We start from the raw sequence: 6,737 nt of genomic DNA, 5'->3' as shown, positions 1-6,737 counted from the left end.
CAGCCAACCTCATGCTTGCAAGGCTAGTGCTCCTGCTATGCTTTTGGTTCTAATTTGTTCCTTGCCACCTCATGTCGTACTGGCCTTTAGGGGGCAGCTAAAGAGGGGATTTCCACTGTACCCCTTCTGTGTCTCCCAATGTCACCTTCCTTCCCAGGTATATGAATGGACACACATTCCAGGACTCACCTCCTGGGAGGATGGGTTGGCCAAATCTTATTATTCGTTTCCTGTAAATAGATCTCTTTCCTTTTCTAGTTATAAAATCTGCTCACTAATCCTCGCCAGTTTGGTTCAGGAAGGCTCACAGCTCCAAGATACTCTCCTGCCTGAATGTAGAATATGGATTCCAGTTCACGAGAAGGCAGAGAACATCAGAGCTGTCCTGAATAACAGAATCACAGAATTGTTGAATTGGAACATACCATAAGGATAATCTAGTCCTGGTTGATGTCGCAGTAAGAACAGCTGGAAAATAGTGGAGCTCCGTTGGACTCTGTGAAATGCAGCCAGCAAGTGCTTGCTGGCCGATCCTATGGCAGGGGTGCTATTCAGCAGGTTCTGACAGGTTCTGGAGAACCGGTAGTGGAAATTTTGAGTAGTTCAGAGAACCGGCAAACACCACCTCTGGTATTTGGTATGAGAATGGAGATTTTGCAGTATCCTTCCCCAAGAGTGTGGAGGGAATGGGGATTTTACAGTATCATTTTGGATCATGTGATGGACGTGTAGGTCTGGGGCAGGGATTTGAACTTTCTTTTGGGTGTTTGCATGTTCGATGTCGCAATCTGGGGCTCTGTAACAAAGTAAGAATCGAAATGTGGTATTTAAGGACAGGTCGCAGACGATGGTCTCAGGAAGAGAAGTTCCTGTGTAACTTGAATATTTTTTAGATGTAGAGACTTTTTGTAGAAGATAGCAACACCACCTCCTCTACGGATTTCACGATCTGACTGGTAAACATGATAGTCTCTTACTGTTGTAATGGAGTCAGGGAGGGATGTATTCAGCCCAGTTTCACAGACAAATATATGTCGAATATATTTAGTATTTAGTAAGAGGAGGAATTTGGGTATTTTATTTACAAGGCTTCTTGCATTAAGTAGCTTGCATTTAAGATCAGTAGTAGTAGTAGTTGATATAGAAGAAGTCAGGGGGTGCGTGCCTAGTTTTGGATGATGGGGGGTTGGATGGAGGAAGATTGGATGTTAGGATGTGGGTTGTGGGACTTTCTTTTGATACAGTCGGCACAATAGTCAATGTACAAGTCAGTATGTCCTTGGTCTTGATGTTTTTTAAGTTCTGATCAGAGTTCATGGGAGCGGATTCTTTGCAATATGGATGAGCTGGAACGCGAGCGAAGTTTGTTATGGCTGATGTTGGTTTTGGCAATTGAATTTATCATATGTATGAATATGCGTTTGATGGACTCATTTTTGCAAATAAGTGCAAAATCATGGGCCATCTCTTGAAATTTTGATGATGTCATCAGGGGAGATGTTTGGTTTATTGGAGTTTCTTATAATGTTGCAAACCTTAATGATATAATTGGATTCATCGTTGTCCTCCAGGCCAAATAAAATAGCATTTGGACATTTTTGTTCATGTTCAGTGGCATCTTTGATGAGTAAGGTCATATTATTTGGTGGGTTTGAATTAATTGCTGGGTTGATGGTTACATGTGGTTGTGATTGAGGTAGTGGTTGTTGAATTGAGGTAGTATTTTGAGCATTTAGGTATTTATCATTTCTATATATTTTTTCCCCAACATGTTTGTAAACTTGCTTGTAAAATTGTTTCTAAACATGTTGCTAAGCGTGCATCTATGGAGTCAATGGATGTAGACGGGACATTTTGAATGTCTGGCTTAGCGAAACATGATGGACATTGACGAAGAAGTGTACTTGATGCTTGTATGAAATTTGCTAATTGTTTGGTTAATTTTAAGCAGGTGAGATGGGCGTAATTGTCACATGTAAGGCATTTAATGTTATCTTCATTATTGTTGATAGTTGCAGAACATTTAAAACATGTACAGGAGTTGTTTAGGTCATTGTTGGCAGAGATGTGTTTTATTGGGGAGGTTTTGGTAGTGGCTTTTTTGGATCTTTTGCTTGGCATGGTGGATTTGTTTTGTAGATGTATAATCTGTTATTTGCGGGTATGGATTACTTAATCTCTTATTTGTTGGTAATCAGTAACAATAATTAATAAATATGGTAGGCAATTAATTAATTATTTATTTATTTATCAAATTTTTATACCGCCCTTCTCCCGAAGGACTCAGGGCGGTGTACAGCCAAAGATAAAACACAGAATATGTACAATTAAAACCAAATTAAAAAATAGCAAATTACAAAAAAAGGCTGATAATCAAAATTTAAATTTACATTTTTTTAAAAAAATATTAATAAAACCCCAATTTAAAATCAACTATTATGCCAGTCCCGCTTGAATAAATAAGTATGTTTTTAGCTCACGACGGAAGGTCCGAAGATCAGGCACTTGACGTAGGCCAGGGGGAAGTTCATTCCAGAGCATTGATGCTCCCACAGAGAAGGCCCTACTCCTGGGGGCCGTCAGCCGACACTGTTTGGCGGACGGCACCCTGAGGAGACCCTCTCTATGAGAGCATACGGGTCGGTGGGAGGCATAGGGTAACAGCAGGCGGTCTCGTAAGTACCCAGGTCCTAAGCCATGGAGCGCTTTAAAGGTGGTAACCAAAATCTTGAAACGCACCCGAAAGACCACAGGAAGCCAGTGCAGACTACGGAGCAGTGGTGTTACGTGAGAGCCACGAGTGGCTCCCATTACTACTCTTCTGGACTAACTGCAGCCTCCGGGTGCACCTCAAGGGCAGCCCCATGTAGAGAGCATTGCAGTATCCAACCGAGACGTAACCAGAGCATGAGTGACTGTGCATAAGGAAGGGACGCAACTGGCGCACCAAGCGAACTTGGTAAAAGGCCCTCCTGGAGACGGCCGCCAGATGTTCATCAAAGGACAGCCTACCATCCAGGAGGACGGCCAAGTTGCGAACCACCTCCTTTGGGGCCACTAACTCACCCCCAACAGTCAGCTGCGGATGCAGCTGACTGTACCGGGGTGCCGGCATCCACAGCCACTCCGTCTTGGAGGGATTGAGCTTGAGTCTGTTTCTCCCCATCCAGACCTGTACAGCTTCCAGGCACCGGGACAGCACTTGACCGCTTCGTTGGGGTGGTCCGGGTGGAAAATACAGCTGAGTATCATCAGCGTATAGATGATAACTCACCCGAAACCACTGATGACCTCACCCAATGGCTTCATATAGATTTTGAACAGGGTAGGCGAGAATCGACCCCTGAGGCACCCCACAAGTGAGGCGCCTCGCGGACGACCTCTGCCCCCCCATCAACACCGTCTGCGACCGGTCAGAGAGATAGGAGGAGAACCACCGATAAACGGTGCCTCCCACTCCCAATCCCTCCAACCGGCGCAGCAGGATACCATGGTCGATGGTATCAAAAGCCGCTGAGAGATCTAATAGGACCAAGGCAGAGGAGCAACCCCTATCCCTGGCCCTCCAGAGGTCATCCACCAACGCGACCAAAGCCGTCTCCGTGCTGTAACCGGGTCGGAAGCCGGACTGGAACGGGTCTAGATAGACAGCTTCCTCCAGGTGCCGGGGGAGCTGCCACGCAACCACACTCTCTACAACCTTCTCCGTGAAGCGAAGGTTGGAGACTGGACGGTAATTTCCCAAAATAGCTGGGTCCAGGGAAGGCTTCTTCAGGAGAGGTCTCACCACCGCCTCTTTCAAGGCGGTGGGGAAAACCCCTTCAAGCAAAGAAGCATTTATAATCCCCTGGAGCCAGCCTCGTGTCACTTCCTGAGCAGCCAGCACTAGCCAGGAAGGACACGGGTCCAGTAAACATGTAGTTGCATGCAACCTCCCCAGCAACCTGTCCACGTCCTCGAGAGCCACAGAATCAAACTCATCCCAAATGACCTCAACAAGACGTGTCTCCGCCATCTCGGTTGGATCATCGCAATCTTGGTCCAAACCGTCCCGAAGCTGAACGATTTTATCGTATAGATAACCATTAAACTCCTCAGCTCGACCCTGCAGGGGGTCATCCCGTCCCTCCTGTTGAAGGAGGGAACGGGTCACCCGAAACAGAGCGGCTGGGTGGTTATCTGCCGATGCAATGAGGGTGGAAACGTAGGAATGTTTTGCCTCCCTCATTGCCACTAGGTAGGTCTTAGTAAAATACCTCACTAGTGTCCGGTCAGCCTCGGAACGGCTGGACCTCCAGGTACTCTCTAGGTGTCTTCTCTGGCGTTTCATCTCCCTCAGCTCCTCGGAAAACCAGGGAGCCAAGTGAGATCTACGCTGGGTCAGAGGCCGCAAAGGCACGACACGGTCCAAAGCCCCAGCCGCGGCCCGTTCCCAAGCCGCAACCAGTTCTTCAGTCGTGCCGTGGGTAAGATCCTCAGGGAACGGCCCAAGCTCTATCTGGAACCTCTCCGGGTCCATCAGGCACCTGGGACGGAACCAACGTCTCCCTGCGGTGGTGAGCAGCGGTCCGAAAGTCTAGGTGAAGAAGAAAATGATCTGACCATGACACTGGTTCTTTCATTATATCTCCTAAATCCAGATCATTAACCCACTGACCAGAGATAAAAATCAGGTCTAGCGCGCCTCCCCCAATGTGTGTAGGGCCATCAGTTACTTGAATCAGGTCCAAGGCTGTCATGGAGGCCTGGAACTCCTGAACCACCGTCGATGACAAGCCGGCCGATGGCAGGTTGAAATCCCCCAAGACCAAAAGTCTGGGAATCTCAACCGCCACGCTAGCGAGCACCTCTAGTAGCTCAGGTAGGGCTGTAGACACGCAGCAAGGAGCCAGGTACGTGATCAACAGCCCCATCTGATTCCGATGGCCCCACTTCACAAGGAGGGATTCACAGCCAGCTATCTGAGGAACAGTGGACTCCCTCGGCTCCAGACTTTCTTTAATCACGACTGCCACCCCCCCACCCCTACCTTGGGCCCTCGGCTGATGGAATGCACGGAAACCCGGAGGGCACAGTTCAACCAGGGGTACACCCCCTTCTGTGCCCAACCACGTCTCCGTAATGCCCATAAAGTCCGCAGACTCCCTCTGAATAAGGTTCACAAATCAGGGGAGCTTTATTAACCACGGACCGGGCATTGCAAAGCATCAGCCGAAGACCCAAGCTCTGAGGGTCTTGACCATCCGAGGAACGAGTGAGGACTGAGGGGCCGGAGCACGTGATCGCTTTTAAACATCGAACACGTGCTCCCAAAGGACGATACGGCCCCCTGCCTCCGCCATATCTGCCCCTCCCACTTACCGTACAGATGGAATAACACTCTCTGCTCTGTACAATCCCTTCCCCCCTCGTCTTCGGACCAACTAAAATGGTGTCGTGAGCATGCGGTGGGACTGGACATACCCTCCCCGATGGGTTTCCCCCAACACCCGCCTTCCCCCCCAACCCAAACCCGTCAATTTCCACCCTCCCCTTAAAATTCCCATTAAAATTCCCCTTAAAAAGACGGTTAAAACAATTAATTAAAAATCCCCTGAGTCTCCTATTTTTGGCATGCCACCTCTCGGGGTTCCAAAACCCGTCCTCAAGATGGGCCCTCGATAGTGTGGGGGGCCAAACCCGCGAGAGAGGGGAATCTTGCAGGGCAAGAAGGTCAGCCACTGTGAATGTCCGCATAGTAGGAGTCCGCCAAACAGGCCCATCCTGGACCAGTCAAGGTGGTAACTGACAACGCCAGCTAATCCGGGTGAGCCACAGTGAGGAATAGTTCTTAGGTGGTAGATGAATAAAACCGCCATGATTCAGACAGTTCACCAGCCCCTCATATACAGACTCGAGGGGTGGATTAAGGAGGAAGGGGAGGCCATCACACCGCTGGGCCACGGGCACCCACTAGGTCAAGCCGCTCAACCGCCAAGCCATCTCTCTCCCAAAGTCTGGGGGGGGGGAAACAAAGATCTCAAAAAGGTCTTAAAAGGTCTTAAAAAGGTCCCCCCATAGGTGGCCCATAGACGTCCTCTGGATGATAAAGATGATAAAGAGGAGAGCGTCCACTGGACCCGTGGACAGCCTTCAAGATGACACAAAAGGGCGTCCATCGGGCTAATTTGCGGCCTCTAAGCCAGGCCACCCAACCGGCCAAGGCCACTAGGCCGCTGGAATAGGCCGCTGGAATAGGCCACTCGCCCGCTGGGCCTGCTGGACCATGCTACCGGCTCCAACCACCAAGCCAGTTCGCCGGGCCCAGCCGCCCACCATCAGGCCAAGCCATGCCAGACCGGTCAAGCCAGGCCGCCGCCGCCGCCGATGATACTGCCACTGGGGAGAGAGAGCTCCAGAGCTCCTCCCAAAGCAACGCCGAGCCAAGCCAACGTCACCGCTGCCACTGAACGCCCGGCCGCCGCCGCCATTGGTGGAAAAGACCAGGCCAGGCCGCCGGGGGGAGTCGCTAGGGGGAGATGCTGTCGCTAGGGGGAGAGAGCTCCGGGGCTCCTCCCGAAGCCACACAAAGCCCGGCGAAGCCCGGCCGCTGCCACCGCCACCGGAGGGTCTGAAGAAGCCTGGCCGCGGCCGCCGCTGCTGAAAAAGGCCGGGCCGTCGCCGGTGGGGGGGGAAGAGCACTCTAGGGCTCCTCCCGAAGTCACGTGCAGCCCGGCGAAGCTGCACGGAATTAAAGC

This window comes from Ahaetulla prasina, chromosome 15, assembly GCF_028640845.1.
Source record: "Ahaetulla prasina isolate Xishuangbanna chromosome 15, ASM2864084v1, whole genome shotgun sequence".
Taxonomy (NCBI): Eukaryota; Metazoa; Chordata; class Lepidosauria; order Squamata; family Colubridae; genus Ahaetulla; species Ahaetulla prasina.
Note: the sequence above shows the minus strand (reverse complement) of the source record.